General features: G+C 45.1%; 1 long non-coding RNA gene across 1 annotated transcript; it reads right to left on the reverse strand.

Moving 5' to 3' along the window:
• Positions 1-18,031: 18,031 nt before the first annotated feature.
• Positions 18,032-19,122, reverse strand: LOC123057446 (uncharacterized). Its single transcript, XR_006426858.1, has 3 exons — positions 19,096-19,122; positions 18,763-18,809; positions 18,032-18,122 (listed from the first exon to the last, which is right to left on the reverse strand). It is a non-coding gene; the product is annotated as an uncharacterized lncRNA (long non-coding RNA).
• Between the last annotated feature and the right edge of the window lie 2,514 nt (positions 19,123-21,636).

Consider the following 21,636-nt stretch of genomic DNA (forward strand, 5'->3'; position numbering starts at 1 on the left):
TGCGATGGCACAGTGAGGACCGTAAGAAAGACGGGAAGATGAGAGCACCCGCTGACGGGTCGAAGTGGAGAAAAATCGAGAGAAAGTTCTGGGCTGAGTTTGCAAGTGACCCAAGGAACGTATGGTTTGCTTTTAGTGCGGATGGCATTAATCCTTTCAGGAAGCAGAGCAGCAATCACAGCACCTGGCCCGTGACTCTATGTATGTATAATATTCCTCCTTGGATGTGCATGAAGCGGAAGTTCATTATGATGCCAATTCTCATCCAAGGCCCTAAGCAACCCGGCAATGACATTGATGTGTACCTAAGGCCATTAGTTGAAGAACTCTTACAACTGGGGAATGGAACAGGTGTACGTGCGTGGGATGAGCACATGGGGGAAGAATTTGACCTAAAGGCATTACTGTTCATGACCATCAATGATTGGCCCGCTCTAAGTAACCTTTCAGGATAGACAAACAAGGGATACCACACATGCACACACTGTTTAGCTGACACCGAAAGTATATACCTGGACAGATGCAGGAAGAATGTGTACCTGGGCCATCATCGATTTCTCCCGACCAACCATCAATGTCGAAAGAAAGGCAAGCATTTCAAAGGCGAATAATAAAGGGAATATAAATATTCCAGAGAAAAACTTCCAGAACGTAAAGTCTCAGGACTGCCACGTGATTATGACGCAACTGCTTCCGGTTGCATTGAGGGGGCTTCTACCAGAAAACGTCCGATTAGCCATTGTGAAGCTATGTGCATTCCTCAATGCAATATCTCAGAAGGTGATCGATCCAGAAATCATACCAAGGCTAAGGAGTGATGTGGCGCAATGTCTTGTCAATTTCGAGCTGGTGTTCCCACCATCCTTCTTCAATATCATGACGCACGTCCTAGTTCATCTAGTCGACGAGATTGTCATTCTGGGCCCCGTATTTCTACACAATATGTTCCCCTTTGAGAGGTTCATGGGAGTCCTAAAGAAATATGTCCGTAACCGTGCTAGGCCAGAAGGAAGCATCTCCATGGGCCATCAAACGGAGGATGTCATTGGGTTTTGTGTTGACTTCATTCCTGGCCTTAAAAAGATAGGTCTCCCTAAATCGCGGTATGATGCGAGAGTGACTGGAAAAGGCACGCTAGGAGCAGACTCAATAATATGCAGGGACGGGTATTCTTGGTCTCAAGCATACTACACAGTTCTACAGAACTCTACCTTGGTGACCCCGTATGTCGATGAACACAAGAACAGTCTGCGCTCCAAACACCCGGAGCAGTGTGATGACTAGATTACATGTGAACACATCAGGACTTTCAGCACTTGGTTGGAAACACGTCTCAGAGGTGACACCACTGTTTGTGATGAGTTGTACTCGTTGTCCAGGGGACCATCTTCGACTGTATTGACTTACAAAGGATACGAGATAAATGGGAATACATTTTACACGATCGCCCAAGATCAAAAGAGCACCAACCAAAACAGCGGTGCCCACTTTGATGCAGTAACCAAGAGGGGAAAGGTCACATATTATGGTTACATAATGGACATATGGGAAATTGACTACGGACATGATTTTAAGGTCCCTTTGTTTAAGTGCAAATGGGTCAATCTGTCAGGAGGTGGGGTACAGGTAGACCCACAGTACGGAATGACAACAGTGGATCTGAACAATCTTGGGTACACTAACGAACCGTTCGTCCTAACCAATGATGTGGCACATGTTATCTATGTGAAGGACATGTCTACCAAACCGAGAAAAAGAAAAGATAAGGAAGCGAATACATCATACGATGAGCCAAAGCGCCACATAGTTCTTTCAGGAAAAAGGGACATTGTGGGAGTGGAGGGCAAGATAGACATGTCTGAAGATTATGAAAAGTTTCATGAAATTCCTCCCTTCAAAGTCAAGGCTAACCCAAGCATCCTGATAAACGATGAAAATTATCCATGGTTATGGCGCAATAAGCAAAGCACACAAGCGAAAAAAAAGTGAAGACTTTCTCTCCACAACTATTATGATGATACCATGCCAACTTTCAACCTTTTCATACTTCATATGAAATGCCTATTCTAACAGACGAGTTTCCGTATGAAATCCTGATACTCCGAAACAGATTGTCCATTTTGTACACAAAGTGCATCCAGTTTTTGCCGTAACCCTCTCTACTTTCTTGCACATGCTATGTGCGTGAAATGATGATACCATGCCAACTTTCAACCTTTTCAGAGTTCATTTGTAGTGCTTTTCAATTTCATGGTCTCATGAAATAATCCGTAAATGCATGGAAAATAACAAATATCATAAAAATAAATAAATAAGTAATTAGAAACAGAATAAAATAAACTTTAATAAAATATATAAGTAGAAACAAAATAAAATAAACCTTTAATAAAATAAGATTTATGAAACTAAAATTATCAACGTATTTTCATTTCAAAACATTATAAGCAACCTCTAGTATTACTGAAACTAAAATTATATAAAATTGATGCAACTAAAATTATCAAAGTTTTTTCTTTTTAAAATCATTAAAAGCAAAAAGAATTTTCATAAAGAACTTCTTTTGTTAGAAACTTTAATAGCAAAAAGAATTATCATAAAATAAAATAAATAAGTAATTAGAAACAAAATAAAATAAAATAAATAAGTATTTTGTTGTAAGTAGAAACAAAATAAAATAAATAAAGCAAAAAAGAAAAGAAATAAACTAGGAAAAAATAAAAAAATGCCACCTACTGGGCCACCATGGCCTAAATACGACTAGAAACCCACCCATGGGCCAGGATTCAAGCCCATAGAAGGCCCAATAGGCTCACAGGCAGATACAATGTGTTTAGGCCCGAAAGCCTGCATTTGAGAGGAGCTCGAGAGGGCAGCGGGAGTGCGGCTTATAAACCACTCTCGAGCTCCCTCAGCTAGCGAGGTGGGACTAAACTTTCGTGCCGCGGTACGGGCAGCACAAGGCCTTTAGTCCCGGTTGGTGCTACCAACCGGTACTAAAGGCGTACATTGGTACCGGTTCATGCCAACAACCGGTACCAATGCACACCCTTTAGTCCCGGTTTGTGGCTCCAACCAGGACCAAAGGCCTCTACTTCCCTCCCTTTGGGATGCTGAGAAGTGACCTTTGGTCCCGGTTGGTGGCTCCAACCGGGACTAAAGGGGTGCTTTTGTCCCGGTTGCTGCCATGAACCGGTGCTACCTCTTAAGCACTACGTTGGTTTTTCCTTGAAGAGGAAAGGGTGATGCAGCAAAGTAGCATAAGTATTTCCCTCAGTTTTTGAGAACCAAGGTATCAATCCTGTAGGAGGCTACGCACGAGTCCCTCGTACCTACACAAAACAAATAAATCCTCGCAACCAACGCGATAAGGGGTTGTCAATCCCTACAAGGTCACTTACGAGAGTGAGATCTGTTAGATATGATAGGATAATATTTTTGGTATTTTTGTGATAAAGATGCAAAGTAAAATAAAAGCAAAGTAAAAAAGCAAAGGAAATAACTAAGTGTTGGAAGATTAATATGATGAAGATAGACCCGGGGGCCATAGGTTTGACTAGTGGCTTCTCTCAAGAGCATAAGCATTTTACGGTGGGTGAAAAAATTATTGTTGAGCAATTGACAGAATTGAGCATAGTTATATTATAATAATATCTAGGTATGATCATGTATATAGGCATCACGTCCGAGAAAAGTAGACCGACTCCTGCCTGCATCTACTACTATTACTCCACTCATCGACTGCTATCCAGCATGCATCTAGAGTATTAAGTTCATAAAAACAGAGTAACGCCTTAAGCAAGATGACATGATGTAGAGGGATAAATTCATGCAATATGATAAAAACCCCATCTTCTTATCCTCGATGGCAACAATACAATACGTGCCTTGCTGCCCCTAGTGTCACTGGGAAAGGACACCGCAAGATTGAACCCAAAGCTAAGCACTTCTCCCTTTGCAAAAAAGATCAATCTAGTAGGCCAAACCAAACTGATAATTCGAAGAGACTTGCAAAGATAACCAATCATACATAAAAGAATTCAAAGAAGATTCCAATATTGTTCATAGATAAACTTGATCATAAACCCACAATTCATCGGTCTCAACAAACACACCGCAAAAAGAATATTACATCGAATAGATCTCCACGAGAGAGGGGGAGAACATTGTATTGAGATCCAAAAAGAGAGAAGAAGCCATCTAGGTAATAACTATGGACCCGAAGGTCTGAGGTAAACTACTCACAGTTCATCGGAGGGGCTATGGTGATGATGTAGAAGCCCTCCGTGATCGATGCCCCCTCCGGTGGAGCTCCGGAACAGGCGCCAAGATGAGATCTCGTGGGTAGAGAAGGTTGCGGCGGTGGAATTAGGGTTTTGGCTCCGTTTGATATTCTTTTTCTACAAAACTCTGAAATAGGCAAAAAACAGCAATTCTGGGCTGGGCCTTCGGTTAATAGGTTAGTCCCAAAAATAATATAAAAGTGAATAATAAATACCAATGATGTCCAAAACAGTAGATAATATAGCATGGATCAATAAAAAATTATAGATACGTTGGAGACGTATCAACCCCGCGTCGGTCACTGCCCCGGTCCGCGCCACCCCGCGTCGTCACCGCCCTAGTCCGCGCCATCGCCGACGCCGCCCCCAGTGAGCCCCGGTCCCCGCGCCCCTGCCCTTCCCCCCGTCGCCGCCGCCGCTGTAGCCGCTGTCAAAAATATCTGATTAGATGATTTTTTTTATAGATGTGATCTTTTTGTTCATATATCATACGATGCTTTTATATTGTTCATAGATGATCGATCATATTTGTTCATATGTATGCAAGCGAAGTCGTTGTAGTTATTTGTGTTGTTTAGGGTTAGGGTTGTCGAGGAAAGAAATTAAGGAAATAAGAAAAGAGAAAGAAAAGAGGAAGAAGGAAGAAGAAGAAGAAAAATAAGAAACGGACGAAGAAGAAGAAAAAAAGAGGAGAAGGAGAAGGAATAGAGGAGAAGAAAAAAAATAGATTAAAATCTATTTTTTTCTCCTCTATTCCTTCTTGTTTTTTTTCTTCTTCTCCTCTTTTTTTTTCTTCTTCCTCTTCTTATTTTTTATCGGGTATGTCGTTGTCGATATACCCCCTCCCCGATAACTTCGACATGAGGGGGGGTCGATAATTAATAGAACTAGTTAAACAAGTTTATTTTTAGTAAGTACTACTTTATTTTATTTATAGTAAGTGCTTAGTAGTTGAACTAGTTGATTTAATAAAACTACTTTATTTTACTTTATATAGAAGTAGTTTATTTTTAGTAAGTACTACTTTATTTTTTTATAGTAAGTGCTTAATTAGTAGTTGAACTAGTTGATTTAATAAAACTACTTTATTTTACTATAGCAGTAGTTTATTTTTAGCAAGAAAATTAATAGAACTAGTTTATTTTTTATTTCAAGCAATTATTCCCGCATCGACGTCGACGATGCCTATCCCACATCCTCGTCGTCGACTCGGCGGAGGAGGCCGGCTTGATCAGAGGGGCCATGTCCGGGACTGGGCTCCGCCGGGCTGGTATTGGGAGGTGCTACCTTCCGAGGGATGTAGGTTGGTGAGGAGCTAGCCCGTCGTTGACCCGATCCTTGTTTGGTGGCAGTCCCATGGGCCAGTGATGGTGCCTAGGCTTCCGGACACCGCGGAGGTGGTACTTCCCCGTGTCAGCAAGGAGGACGAGCACGTCCGTCGCTACATGGTTGCGTTGGAGGGCAAGTTTGACAATACCTGGTAGGTTCTTCAGGGATCTCACTGGAGCTATGATCATGTGATGGTTCGTTCCCTTTGGGTGTCCAGTGCCCGCGGCGATACCCGTCGGGCGCTACTGTTCTAGCTGTACTAGCGATGCTATATATATGTATGATAGTATTCGAGATGTATTAGTGATAATATTCGACGATGTACGGACGGAATAGATGATGTAGTTTTGCTTATAATTGAATGCATGCTAATTTAATACTACTTTATTTTATGATTTGGTTTTGCTTATTGAATGCTCAAATTGGAAAACTACTCCTACTTTGAATGCTAAAATTGGAGAGCACTATGCAAGGCGTATGCATATGATTAGTTGATAGCTTATAGGGTTTTTGTTGTCACAGAAATCTAGGAACCCCTTCCATCATCCCCACCGTCGTCCCCGTCACCGACCCCCTCCGACCTCAAGGTGAGACCAGCCGAATCCTTTTTTAGAAAGATAATTAAACGATATTTCGGGTTGACTTTAAGTCTGTCGAGTCTCCACCATATATGAGAGGACGAACAATCCCGACTATTGTCGTGGGGTAGCTTCTCCTTCATTCCCGTGTTCTAGACAATTTGCTGTAATGCACTTTGGAAGGAAAGGAGGAGCTACCATCACCGATGGTCACAAATGTCAGAGAGGAATCAGTGAGGGAGAGTTCCACCATATATATATGAGAAGACGAAGAATCCCGACTGTTGTCATGGGGTTCGCTTCTCCTTCGTTCCCGTGTGCTAGACATTTTGGTGTAATGCACTCAGGGAAAAATGGAGGAGAAACCATCACCAACGGTCGAATGTATACACCACGTGAGCTGAGAGTTTTCAAGAAAAGACTCGACAAACGGATAGTCAACCCGTGATGAATAATAATGATCTAATTTAGTTTTTGTAGTACATATATTTAATTGTACAAGTTTAATCTTTGAATTATGAACGTAGGAAATGTCGTCATCGGACGACGAAAGTCTCCCGGAGGAGTGCGGCTGGTGCCACGACGATCGAGGTTTGTGCGATAGGCCTCACCTGGGTGATGATCGGTGAGGGAGTCCTGGATTAGGGGGTGTCCGGGTAGCCGGACTATACCTTCAGCCGTACTCCTGGACTATGAAGATACAAGATTGTAGACTTCATCCCATGTCCGGATGGGACTTTCCTTGGCGTGGAAGGCAAGCTTGGCGATGCGGATATTCAGATCTCCTACCATTGTAACCGACTTTGTGTAACCCTAACCCTCTCCGGTGTCTATATAAACCGGAGGGTTTTAGTCCGTAGGACGAACCTCAACATACAACAATCATACCATAGGCTAGCTTCTAGGGTTTAGCCTCCTTGATCTCGTGGTAGATCTACTCTTGTACTACCCATATCATCAATATTAATCAAGCAGGACGTAGGGTTTTACCTCCATCAAGAGGGCCCGAACCTGGGTAAAACATTGTGTCCCTCGTCTCCTGTTACCATCCGCCTAGACGCACAGTGCGGGACCCCCTACCCGAGATCCGCTGGTTTTGACACCGACATTGGTGCTTTCATTGAGAGTTCCTCTGTGTCGTTGCTTTTAGGCCCGATGGCTCTTTTGATCATCAACAATGGTGCGGTCCAGGGTGAGACTTTTCTCCCCGGACAGATCTTCGTCTTCGGCGGCTTCTCACTGCGGGCCAATTCGCTTGGCCACCTGGAGCAGATCGAAAGCTACGCCCCTGGCCATCAGGTCAGGTTCGGAAGTTTAAACTACACGGCTGACATCCGCGGGGACTTGATCTTCGACGGATTCGAGCCACAAACGAGCGCGCCGCACTGTCTCGATGAGCATGATCTAGCTCTGCCACCGAACAGTGCCCTGGAGGCCGCACACACATCGGTCCCGACCCTTAATTCGGAGCCGGTTGCACCGATCGAGGATGAGCGGTTGGACGCCGCCTCGGGGGCTGTGATCCCAAAGGCGATCGAGCCGAACACCAGCCCCGCACTCTGCAAGGCCCATGACTCCGAGTGGCCGGACTCCTCTCCAGACTCCGAGCCCTCCGCGCCCCTGCCGATCGAATCCGATTGGGCGCCGATTATGGAGTTCACCGCCGCGGACATCTTTCAGCACTCGCCCTTCGGCGACATCCTGAAGTCACTAAAGTCTCTCTCTTTATCAGGAGAGCCCTGGCCGGACTACGGTCAGCAAGGTTGGGATACGGGCAATGAAGAAATTCAATGCCCACCCACCACCCACTTCGTAGCCACTGTCGACGACTTAACCAATATGCTCGACTTCGACTGCGAAGACATCGACGGTATGGACGACGATGCAGGAGACAACCAAGAATCAACACCTGTAGGGCACTGGAAAGCCACCTCGTCATACGACATTTATATGGTGGACACTCCAAAAGATGGAGATGGCGATAGAACAGCGGGGGATGACACCTCCAAGAAACAGCCCAAGCGCCGACGTCAGCGGCGCCGCTCTAAATCCCGCCAAAGTAAAAATGGTGATTCCGACACGGGAGATAACAATACTCCAGATAGCCCCGAAGAACACCCCCTCCAGCAAGATTCAGCACAGGAGGATGGAGAAGCCAGCCCTCACGAGAGAGCGGCAGACAGAGAGGTTGAGGATGACAATTATATGCCTCCCTCCGAAGACGAGGCAAGCCTTGGCGGCGAATTCGTCATGCCAGAGGATCGCGCCGAACAAGAGCGTTTTAAACGCAGGCTTATAGCCACGGCAAGCATCCTCAAGAAAAAGCAGCAACAGCTTAAAGCTGATCAAGATTTGCTAGCTGACAGATGGACTGACGTCCTTGCGGCCGAAGAGTATGAACTCGAACGCCCCTTCAAGAGTTACCAAAAGCGCAAGCTGCTACCCCGATTAGAGGAGGAAGCACCTACATCACCAGCACATGACATGGCCGACCGGCCACCTCGTGGCCATGATAGAGAGGCCTCTCGGCCCTCCACTCAAGCCATGCCCCGGTGCCGCTCAAAACATGCTAAGGCACAGGAAAAGGTGCAAGACCTGCGAGAGATACTGGAGGACAAGGCAAGGCAAACAAGATCGATCTATGGATCGCATGGGCGCCCCACGGCACGTGACGGTGATCGTCACTCTGGATACAATAAATCCGGTCGGGCCGAACACAACAGACAAAGCTCCTTTGAGCTGTGTCGTGATATAGCCCAGTACAGAGGCGCCGCACACCCACTATGCTTCACAGATGAAGTAATGGATCATAAAATCCCCGAGGGTTTCAAACTCGTAAACATCGAATCATATGATGGCACAACAGATCCTGCGGTATGGATCGAGGATTATCTCCTTCATATCCACATTGCCCGCGGCGATGATCTACATGCCATCAAATACCTCCCGCTCAAACTTAAAGGACCGGCCCGGCATTGGCATAACAGCTTGCCAGCAGATTCAATCGGTTCTTGGGAGGACTTGGAAGCCGCATTCCTCGACAATTTCCAAGGTACCTATGTACGACCACCTGACACTGATGACCTAAGCCACATAATTCAGCAGCCAGAGGAATCGGCCAGACAATTCTGGACACGGTTCCTAACAAAGAAAAACCAAATAGTCGATTGTCCGGACGCAGAGGCCCTAGCAGCCTTCAAGCATAACATCCGCGACGAGTGGCTTGCCCGGCACCTTGGACAGGAAAAGCCGAAATCTATGGCAGCCCTCACGACACTCATGACCCGCTTTTGCGCGGGAGAAGACAGCTGGCTAGCTCGCAGCAACAACTTAACCAAGAACCTTGGTAATTCAGATACCAAGGACAAAAGTGGCAGGTCACACCGGAACAAGCAAAAACGCCACGTTAGCAGCGACAGCAACGAGGATACGGCAGTCAATGCCGGATTCAGAGGCTACAAATCCGGTCAGCGGAATTCAAAAGGAATACTCAGGGCCCGTCCAGTTTGGACCGAATACTCGACCGCTTGTGCCAGATACATGGCACCCCCGAAAAGCCAGCCAATCACACCAACAGGGATTGTTGGGTGTTCAAGCAGGTAGGCAAGTAAAATGCCGAAAATAGAGACAAGGGACTGCGTAGCGACGACGAGGAGGAGCCCATGCCGCCGAACAACAGTGGATAGAAGGGTTTTCCCCCACAAGTGCGGACGGTGAACATGATATACGCAACCCACATCCCCAAAAGGGAGCGGAAGCGTGCATTACGGGACATATACGCGCTGGAGCCAGTCGCCCCAAAGTTCAACCCATGGTCCTCCTGCCCGATCGCTTTTGATCGAAGGGACCACCCCACTAGCATCCGTCATGGCGGGTACGCCGCATTGGTTCTAGACCCAATTATTGATGGATTTCATCTCACAAGAGTCCTTACGGACGGCGGCACCAGCCTGAACCTGCTTTACCAGGATACAGTGCGGAAAATGGGCATAGATCCCTCAAGGATTAAACCCACCAAAACGACCTTTAAAGGTGTCATACCAGGTGCAGAGACCAACTGTACAGGCTCAGTCACACTTGAAGTGGTCTTCGGATCTCTGGATAATTTCTGAAGCGAGAAGTTAATCTTCGACATAGTCCCGTTCCGCAGTGGCTATCACGCACTGCTCGGGCGAACCGCATATGCAAAGTTCAATGCGGTACCGCACTACGCATATCTCAATCTCAAGATTCCAGGCCCTCGAGGAGTAATCACGGTCAACGGAAACACCGAACGCTCCCTCCGAACGGAGGAGCACACGGCAGCGCTCGCAGCAGAAGTACAAAGCAGCCTTTCCAGGCAATTCTCCAGTCCGGCCCTCAAAAGGCCGGACACTGTCAAGCGCGCCCGGAGTAACCTACAAGAAGACCGCCTGGCACGTTCCAAGCTGGCGTAGCAATGCGGCCCCAAGCGTAGCCCTCGCGATATAGCGAAACCAGTGCTTCGCGTACATAACTACGCTCTTGAAATACCATGGGCACAGGGGGAGGGGCACTATCACGGCATGCCCAAAACACGGCTTAAACCGTACAAGGGGCTGCCGAATTCTTTTTTTATTTTTTATTTTTTATTTTTCTCTTAGTTTCAGGACTCCATACTTCGGACAACCCGTTCGGCAATTCAACTGCCGCACAAACGATGCAAGAACCAGGGAAGCAGACAAGCCATGCCGCATTATGGAACTCCCAGGTGGTCTCTATTACGAGCAGTATACCTGTTTTGCATACAATTCCGCGGCCTGCCCCTGGATAGGACATGTTAAATAGTCCAACTCTTTGCTTATCGCACTATTTGTATCGTTCTGCTTGGATCATAGCCTTTTTATAAACAATGCATAGCTTTTTGTCTATCTTTTGCATTAATCTCTTTTCATATATATGTTCATTAATAACATGCTACACCCGTACACTATGGTACGGCAAATACGCCAGGGGCTCCAGTACCCCTCAATATGGTGTGAGAAGTCCGAACACTTTCACAAGTGCGGCACCCCGAACTTATAGCACTATATGCATCGGCTCTGAATCATGATTTGGGTCAATAGTTGGGTTTGCACGGCTCCTATGTTTTGGTGCCTTACGTTCCGCTATATTGGCTAAGGTAGCACTAGGAGAACTACTGCGATTGTGCCCCAGTTGAGCTGGGCTGAGCACCTCAGTAGAGAAAGCTAAAACTGACTGTCATGACGAGGCGAGAGACTGGTCGCTGTTCGAGAGGTTTTTTGAGTCCTTAAAGACTTATGCCGCTTCGAGCGAGGAATCGGCTTTGTCCGTCCAAGGCGTGGATAGCACCCCGAACTCGGTCTTCCGAATACTAGGGGCTTCGCCGAAATTTAAAATTATAGAGTTCTATGGCTAAGTGAGAGTGTTCAAGCATTATAGTCCGATTGCCTTGTTCGTTGTGCTGAGCGCCTCCCTCGAAGGACCCAATCATGGGAAAAAGAGCGCTCAGGTTTATCCCGAACACCCCAGCACTAGTGGGATGGGGGCAGAAGCCGACGACTGGCCATCTTTCAATTTTTGATAAACGGCCGCACAGAAAGTAATATTTTAAATTCAAAAAGCATTGCTTAGCGCATATGAACAAGTTTTCAGCGCACAGGACAACATGAGCGAGTTTATTCAAAAATTACATCCCTGGTACATTCATCCGCCATGAGGCGGGCACCCGCCAGAACATCCTTATAATAGTTCTCGGGCTTGCGATGCTCCTTCCCCGGCGGCGGCCCGTCCCTCACAAGCTTCTCACCGTCCAGCTTACCCCAGTGCACCTTTGCACGGGCAAGGGCCCTACGGGCACCTTCGATGTAGACGGAGTGCTTGATGACCTCGAACCTTGGACAGGCCTCCACCAGCCGCCGCACCAGTCCGAAGTAGCTCCCAGGCAGGGCCTCTCCAGGCCACAGCCGAACTATGAAGCCCTTCATGGCCTGTTCGGCCGCCTTGTGGAGCTCGACCAGCTGCTTTAGCTGGTCGCTCAAGGGCACAGGGTGTCCGGCCTCAGCATACTGAGACCAGAACACGTTCTCTATCGAGCTGCCTTCCTTGGCTCGGTAGAATGCGGCGGCATCGGATACGCTACGGGGAATATCTGCGAATGCCCCTAGAGAGCTCCGGATTCGGGTAACTAACAAGTAGTTTACTTTTATATGTCTGCTTTGCATAAAGAATGCCTTACCCGCCGCTATCTTTTTCACCGCATCCAACTCCTGGAGGGCCTTCTGGGATTTGGCACTTGGCAGACTTGGCAATTTCAAGGGCCGCCGCAAGCTCAGATGCCCGCGTCTTCGAGTCAAGCTCCAAACTCTCATGTTTTTTCATGAGAGCCTGAAGCTCTCGCCGCACTTCGCCGACCAGCGCCTCAAATTTCTCCCGCTCGGTGCGCTCCGTGGCCGCTTTCTTCTCGGCCTCGGACAGCGCCTGCTTGAGGGTCGCCACCTTAGTTGTGGCCCCTACAATAAGAAGTATAATCCTGTCATTTTTTGCAATTGCATATTTTTATATATTTTTCTATAAGGTATCTCTTACCTTCCTTCTCCTCGAGCTGCCGCTTGGCAAGGCCGAGCTGTTGCTCGGTCCGCTCGGTCCGCTTCAGGGCACCCACCTCCGCAGTCAGTGCGGCAGTGGCTAGCAGCGAAGCCTGCATACGCATATTGACTCTTTTTTGTCAGACTCCTACGAAATTTATTAGATCCTCTATTCGGCTTTTCTTTTCGAACGCCAAACAGAGCATCAGGGGCTACTGTCTATGCGGTAATATTTTTACATATTTTTTACTTACCTCGAAGCCTGTTAGGAGGCTAGCTCAAGCTTCAGTCAGTCTGCTCTTGGCGGACTGAACCTTCTGGATCACCGTACTCATGATAGTACGGTGCTCCTCGTCGATGGAGGCGCCCTTAAGCACCTCCAGTAGATTGTCCGGCGCCTCCGGTTGGACGGAGGCCACCGGCTCGGTAGGCATGCTCCTCTTAGAAGGAGGTCGCCTACCGTAGTCCAGAACCGTTGAGGATTCCGGCGCGGTGTCCGACGCAAAGCCGGACTTGGAGCCCTGGGGGGTCTTGTCCCCTTTACTCCCGGAGTACGGGAGGTCGCCTCGCGGCTCCTCCAAGACCACCTCCTCTTGGCACGGAACTTGTTGCGACGCCACTTCGGCGTCGTCAATGGAGGGAGGGTCTTCGCCTTCTTGGACCCTTCGGCCTCCCCCGTTAGGGCGGTCTTCCTCTTCTTTCCTCCCCCCGCTGGAGGGGGAGAGGATTCTTCTTCCTCCTCCTCGTCTTCATGAGAGGAATGCGTCTTGGATTCGTCGGATGATGATTCCGACACCTCCAGACGCCGGGCACTCTTTCGAGTCCCTGTGGTCTTCTTCTTGACCTTCTTCTCCGGCACCACGTAAGGTGCCGGAGCCAGCAGCTTTGCTAAGCGGGCATCGGCTGGGTCTTCGGGCAATGGAGCCAGACAGTCGATCTGTCCGGACTTCGCCTACCAATCCTGTCAAAGGTAAGGGAGTTTAGATCCCGCATAGAGTCAAACTATGAGAAACAAATGTCCTGTAAAAGGTAAAGATAACTCACCGCACTAGCTTGACGCTGCGTACTGAATCCACGATCCTCGGAAGGGGATGCGGGAGCCTAGGCGCCCTTGAATAGCACCCTCCAGGCATCTTCGTGCGTCGTGTCGAAGAGCCTGTTCAGGGTTGGGTGCTGCGCCGGGTCAAACTCCCACAGATTGAATTCCCGTTGTTGACACGGGAGGATCCGGCGGATGAGCATGACATGGACTACGTTCACAAGCCTGAGCTGCTTGTTCACCAGGGATTGGATGCATGTTTGCAGCCCAGTCACCACTCCCTCGTCACCCCATTACAGGCCCGTCTCTTTCCAGGACGTGAGCCGCATAGGGGGTCCAGACCGGAACTCAGGGGCTGCAACCCAATCAAGGTCACGCGGCTCGGATGCGGCTATGCGTCCCCACCAGCCTGGTAAAACTCGCTTGCCTCCCAAGCGCCATGATAAATGGCGCGGTTGGGTTACCCACGTCCGTATTCATGAGAATCCCGTAAATGGGGGACACGATCTCTACTTTGACAAGACATGCCAAGGAAACCGCCTCGCAAAACACGCTGGGGTGGGGAAGTAAAAACGATTCGAATAAAGGCTTGGCCATAGTGTGATGTCACGCTGCGGAATACGTCAGCAGATTAGACTTGTGTTAATATTATTCTCTCTATGGCAATATGTGGAAACTTATTTTGCAGAGCCGGACACTACCCTTAGTGTTTACCAAACTTTAATGAAGAACTTGGAGGAGGAAGCCGCCTTGCAATGCCGAAGACAATCTGCGCGCCGGACTCGTCGTCATTGAAGCCTGGTTCAGGAGCTACTGAGGGAGTCCTTGATTAGGGGGTGTCCGGGTAGCCGGACTATACCTTCAGCCGGACTCCTGGACTATGAAGATACAAGATTGAAGACTTCGTCCCGTGTCCGGATGAGACTTTCCTTGGCGTGGAAGGCAAGCTTGGCGATGCGGATATTCAGATCTCCTACCATTGTAACCAACTTTGTGTAACCCTAACCCTCTCCGGTGTCTATATAAACCGGAGGGTTTTAGTCCGTAGGACAAACCTCAACATACAACAATCATACCATAGGCTAGCTTCTAGGGTTTAGCCTCCTTGATCTCGTGGTAGATCTACTCTTGTACTACCCATATCATCAATATTAATCAAGGAGGACATAGGGTTTTACCTCCAGCAAGAGGGCCCGAACCTGGGTAAAACATTGTGTCCCTCGTCTCCAATTACCATCCGCCTAGACGCATAGTTCGGGACCCCCTACCCGAGATCCGCCGGTTTTGACACCGACAATCGGCGCTTCAGCATTAAGCTCGAGGAGACCTTCGATGTTGAAAAGGTACGCAACTGCGACAAGTGTTTTTTCATAATTAAGCATGACTTCAACTATTTCAACGTGTAATTTTCATCTTTTACAATTTGAGTATAGCTTATCCCATGCCATGCAAGACGCTATGTCTTGGAGAGGATGGATTTTGAAGACCATGAAAATTTTGAAACGAAGAAAATTCACCTAAGGACCCATCACGATGTGGATTTGAAGTAAATCTATATAATGCTGAGAGCGTAACCAATTTTGGTTGCAAAAATTGGGAACCATTTTGCAAGATGTATGGTTTTGATGAGGGTATGCTTGTCACCATGGATCTTGGTGATCCTGACATCGACCAAGACAATATGGACATTTGGGTCCTTGTTGACACGCCTCCAGTTCTACCGCTATGTGAGTTTCTCAAACATAGTTAATTATTAACTAATTTATATTGTTTATTTCAAAATAGTTGACAACTTATTTCCTTTGACAGCTTATTTTGATTGTTCAAACAATGTGCGGAACATGGTAGACAAACCCACTACACCGATGGCTCCGAGTTAACTTATCAGGAGAAAAATCATCTGGTCGGATTTTGTACTGATCTTGAGAATTACAATATCTACAATCAAACTCCTCAACATTATGGTCAATATGTGCCACTAGTGCACGTGTTGAACTATGGTAACTACCATGGAGATACCCTGGTAAGATTTTTTACTATTATGACATCCGTGCATCTTTTGCATACTTCTAAAACTAGTACATCATTGCTAACTATGAAGTTATAACTATGTTTTTCAACAAAGAATCCCAGAGGATTGTGTTCCTCATTTGATGTATCAGAATGGCAGCCTTCGTGTTTTGAACATATATCCAGGTCATCCTACGAATCTCAACTGTCCATACCGGATTTCTAAAAGAAGTCGAGACATGCTAATCAGAGAATGGAAAAAATGTGGACAGCCGTAAGGAGGTTCTTGGAAGCAAAAGGAAGCGCCGCGCAAGAATTGGAGACAGGATGATCTCCATTCTCCATAATGGAGAGTCAGGGTCTATATTGTTTTATGCTATTTTACCTTAAATAGGGTATTTAGGTCCCGCATAATACTGATGATCATGTGCGAAGAACAATTAAGTAGGGTTGGTTCAATGACTATCAGGATGATGATCGTATGACTTGTTATTAATAACGAGTAGAAGTTGTATGATGATGATTAGTAGGACTTGTTATTATGATGATGCATGATGCGAGCATGAAGAGTTATTATATATCCGTGGGTGAAATGAACATGGATTGGATTGAAGTGAAGGCAACATGCATGTGGTGCATGTTGAAATTAGTACAATCCAAACTTGATCAAGTTAGGATTAATATTACTTTCGACATACACCACATGTTGCCTCACTTCAATCTAAGTCATATTTAGGCATAGCAGTTGCAGTAGCACGGAGATAACAGAGGACGCATCTCTCTATTAGCTACCTATAACAACCTAAATTAACCCCCAAAACCCCTAAACCACCTCCTTTCGAAAAAAATCAGCCCCTGAAATGATGACGCGTGGAAGCTTATTGGTCCCGGTTAGTGCTACCAACCGGGACCAAAGGCCCTCCTTCCTGGGCTCCCCGGAGCGGCCACGTGGAGGCCCATCTGTCCCGGTTGGAATAAGAACCGGGACTAAAGCCTAGGGCATTAGTAACGACCCTTTAGTCCCGGTTACCCAACCGGGACAGATGGGCCTTATGAAACGGGACAAATGGCCCTTTTTCTACCAGTGTAAAATAATAAAGTACCACCAGGCTGAGCTCTAATTTTCACTCAGCTAACACAAATGCATTTTACACTGTCCATGTACTACTCTTGATGTCCATTTGGAGTAGGATTTGCAAGTGAATGTTTATCTACCGTTGTACTCATGTTAACTTAAATTAGGTCAGATGAATCAGATACTTCTTCCAATTTCATGAACAGATCAACAAGGCATGCATACTATACTGCCACTTTTGCCTCAAAAATGAAACTTTTCTATCTTTGATCATGTCTCTAAGAAAAAGTATTAAGAGAAACCATCTATGACGATAAACAAATGACCAAACTTAGAAGTATGTACTTTAGGTACACGTCAGCCATGACATTACCTTGTCTTTGAAGAACACATCCAACTCATCCTGCTATCCGGCAACCTGTGGCCACCCCCAAGCCTGAAATCCTCGACGCTCCATCCAACCTCTGCATGGCAGTAAAGCGAAATCAAGATCTATGTCATGATAAAGCTCTTCAAAAAAATCAGTGCTCTTAACTAATGCATCTAAAAAATAATTATTTGGCTACAGAAATAGTTGCAAGACTATATGAACAATTCAGTCTCAAACCCTTCAAAATGCGCTGGCCCTTCGCTCTGGCAGAACCTATTTCATGACAAAACAATCATGAAATTCTATCAGGTGACTGTAGGATATTGTAATTAACCAAAAAGATTAATAAACGATATTATATTGTATCCAACTACCGAATAACCAAGCAGACTAAAGGGATGAAGAGGCATACACAACATCAGGTACATTGACGGCCGCAGCTAGCGATGCTTCTGTGGAGAGTTGTGGTCGCTGCTACCTCTACAACAACAGTGTTGTCGGATGAATTGGTGATGCATTGTACAAGTTATACTTCGGCTCGAACCTTCTCAAGACAGGTCACAGGCATCTAAGAAATAAGAGAAAAATAGGAAAAAAATAAGATGGTGATTTGGTTAATTTGAAGGAACTGTAATTTGCAGGGAAGGGCGATGACTTTGCAACTCGATGCTCACCCTCACTATCAGCCGTCAGGTAGAAACAATTTGTGCGCGCACTGGGGGTCCTCTTATTCCATTTCATCTGCTCCCTGTGCCACATCTGCAGCATCCACAAGCTATAGATATTTGGAGGAGCAGACCACTACTGCTTCTATGCTGAAGGTATTACAACAGGTAAAACGGCATCCTGAACCAAATTTTATAAAGAAAAGTAACCTACAGCAGAAGTAGGTATTTACTCTATGCAAAAAAAGATACTACGATACAATACATGATAATGCCTAGTCGAACTGATGCATCTGTTAGCTACAAATGGTAGTAGGACAGTACTAAAAGGACCTACTATTCAATTCCAGTCTCTAGAGAACAAAATCACATTGCTCCTATTTTCTTAAAATGATAAACTAGTACTAAAGAGCTGATATTCCAAATCTGAGTGCTCACTAATTAAATGAGAATCCTAAGCAAAGACAAATGATGAAAATAAATTATGTCTGGAAAGGATGTTTTCCGTAGTTAATTGATCATTATATGGGTGCAGACCAAACAAATATAGTATATTCAGCAAAGACAAATTATATAGAGAAACAACGTTAATTGATCATTATATGGTTGCAAATTATATAGTATATAAATCATTTATATTTCCATTGCTAACTCAATAGAGAAATGAAGTAAATATAGTATATTCAGCAAAGACAAACTATATGGGTGCAGTCGAAAAAAATGTATGCGTTAGTCTACTCATTGATGATTAAAAGACTAATATACTCTAAAGGACAATTTTTGTCCAATGAAGAAACACTCTCCTGATACTCATCTGGCTGGCCGGACTTGGTATCTCAGTGGTTCATACCATCATTCTTCCTTTCTTTCTTCTCTACCTGTAGTGTTCCTTCACAGCTGCACCTGGGCACAAAATGAGCATAGAGACACAGAATGGAAAATAGTTTTCTGTAATGTGTGACGACCTATTACTAAAACCGCAATCAAGTGATAGAGGCTAAGGTGTCCCGATGTTTCGATGAGATGGTGGCTATCGTTTTCTATGGGAGTCGACCAAGTTAACAATTATACACATACGACACCAATAACATCAAATAAAAAGGTCGGCCTGAGCATGTAGTTCAAAATGGGTACTGATATTTAGATACAAATGGTTGAAAAAAAATTGCATGGAGAAGGTTACCTTAAATTTACGTCGGCAAAAAATTCAACCTCTTCTGCTTTGGGCACTCAATGCTTGTTTTATTGCAAAAGAATTCTTTCTTTCTTGCATCAATCTGTGTTGAAGTGAAACACTCGCTAAAGTAGAAGCCTAGTCTAGTCATAAAGATAAGGAACTACTTTAAAATGAATCAGATTGTCCACATTCAATAACAAGAATGAATATCTTCATTTACAGTCATATTCAACATACCCTTAAGTTGACTAAAATAGACTTGTTGTAATTTACAGAAAAGAAATACATGAGATAAGTCACCTACCTCATCTATCATTTAGGAGAGGGTTAGTATATGAAGAAAGAGGCAACTACATGATAGAAAATTACATCTTTGAAATTCTGTATAGGTAGACAAATGAAAATAGACCAACAGAACACATACGGCCTGATTAACATAATCAGGGAGAACAGAAAAATACACGTAAGAGTCCTCGCTTCAGCAACGGCAAGCAACAACCACATATATCCATCACATGTAAAGGGGAGACGGAAACTGCCTTATTTGAGGACTAAATTATCAGACTGGTGTATCTACGATACATGCCACAACTAAACAAATCAACATGAATTTTTTCTGTGCAGATCTCATAGGGTAGTAATCAACTGGAGCAAAACCAAGAACAAAAGGAAACAAGGAGAGGGTTCCTACAGATTTTGCCATATACAAATATACATCATTGCAGTGCTTGCCTCGAAGCTCCTTCATTGGTAAATCAATGGCCTAACGGAAGCTCGTCCACCCCGACATAAAGCACTCATCTATAAACATGATTTCTACATTGTCGGTTGACCACTGCACATCAACAGAAATTCTAAGTACATGCCACAATGGCTTCACAGAACTGCTTGCAAAATATAAGCAAAAGTAGTGACCACAATCACATTGTGTAATTTCTCCTTGTCAAAGCACCCAAGAATGCAACCAACAAGGTTCGATAGCAAAATGAATGAGGAGTGACATACCTCAACCTTGTAGTACAGACCCATAGGATAAACTGATCCTAAGCTTGACTCCAATCCTTCAATAACAACTTTTTGGCAATCATCTAAAATCTATTTAGGCCGACTCATCAACAATTGTTTTCTCCTTCCCAAAAGACTCAAGAGTGCAAGGAATAAGGTCCTGCAGGAAAAAAAACACACTAGTAGAAAAACGGCCCAATGTGAAGCACATTAGTACCGGTTTGTAACAAAACCGGAACTTATGTGTTCATTAGTGCCGGTTCGAAACGGCTAGGCGGCCGGAGCTAATTATTACCAGTTCATTGCGAACCTTTAGTATCGGTTCGTGGCACGAACTGGTACTAAAGAGGATGTGGCACGCCGTGGTCCGGCTGGGGTCCCACGAGCGCCTTTAGTACCGGTTCGTACCACAAACCGGTACTGGTTTGGAGTTGCAGCTGTTTTTTAGTCCCACCTCGCTCGGCTAACAGGGTTTTTACCACCTTAAATATGTTAGTTCTCAAACTATCACAAGCACTTGGTCTTCATTGCACTCTATGTGTAGAATTTGTGGCCGCAATATGGGTGTTCACCGGTTTCTAAACCGTTGAGGTCTCATATTGACAATTTAGAGTGTACACAAAAAGATCAATGATGATCAATGTATTTTTTATGTATATTTTTTCATGTTTACACCCTCACTCTGTCCTCTCAAACTCCGGACTTTTTTGCGTTCAGCAGGCACCATTCAAAGCCACGTTATCAATTTTCAACCCTTTCTGACATAATTTGCTAGTTTTAATGCATTTACTGATTTGTTTTGAGCTAAATGGCCCTGAAATTGAAAAGCACTACAAATTAACTCTGAAAAGGTTTAAACTTGGCATGGTATCATCATTTCACACACATAGCATGTGCAAAAAAGTAGAGAGGGTCACGACAAAAACTGGATGCACTTCGTGTACAAACTGCACAATCTCTTTCGAAGTATCAAGGTTTCAGACGAAAACTCCTCTGTTACACCGGCAATTCAAAAATTTAATAACTTATTACAACTCCGGACTTTTTTTGTATTCAGCAAGCACCATTCAAAACCATGTCATCAACTTTCAACCCTTTCGGACATAGTTAGCTATTTTTAATGCATTTACTGATTTGTTTTGAGCTAAATGGCCCTGAAATTAAAAAGCACTAAGAATGAACTCTGAAAAGGTTAAAACTTGGCATGGTATCATCATTTCACCCGCATAGCATGCGCAAAAAAGTAGAGAGGATCATGGCCAAAGCTGGATGCACTTCGTGTACAAATTGGACAATCTCTTTTAAAGTATCAGGGTTTCGGACGAAAACTCATCTGTTACACCGGCAATTCAAAATTTTAATAACTTATTACAACTCCAGAAAAGAAAAAAAACTATATAAAAAAATTACTCAGAAATAAATAGAAGAAAATAAATAAAGCAGAAAAGAAAAAAACTATATAAAAAATTTACTCAAAAATAAATAGAAGAAACAAATAAAGCAGAAAAGAAAAAAACTATATAAAAAACTACTCATAAATAA

This window comes from Triticum aestivum, chromosome 3A, assembly GCF_018294505.1.
Source record: "Triticum aestivum cultivar Chinese Spring chromosome 3A, IWGSC CS RefSeq v2.1, whole genome shotgun sequence".
Classification (NCBI taxonomy): Eukaryota; Viridiplantae; Streptophyta; class Magnoliopsida; order Poales; family Poaceae; genus Triticum; species Triticum aestivum.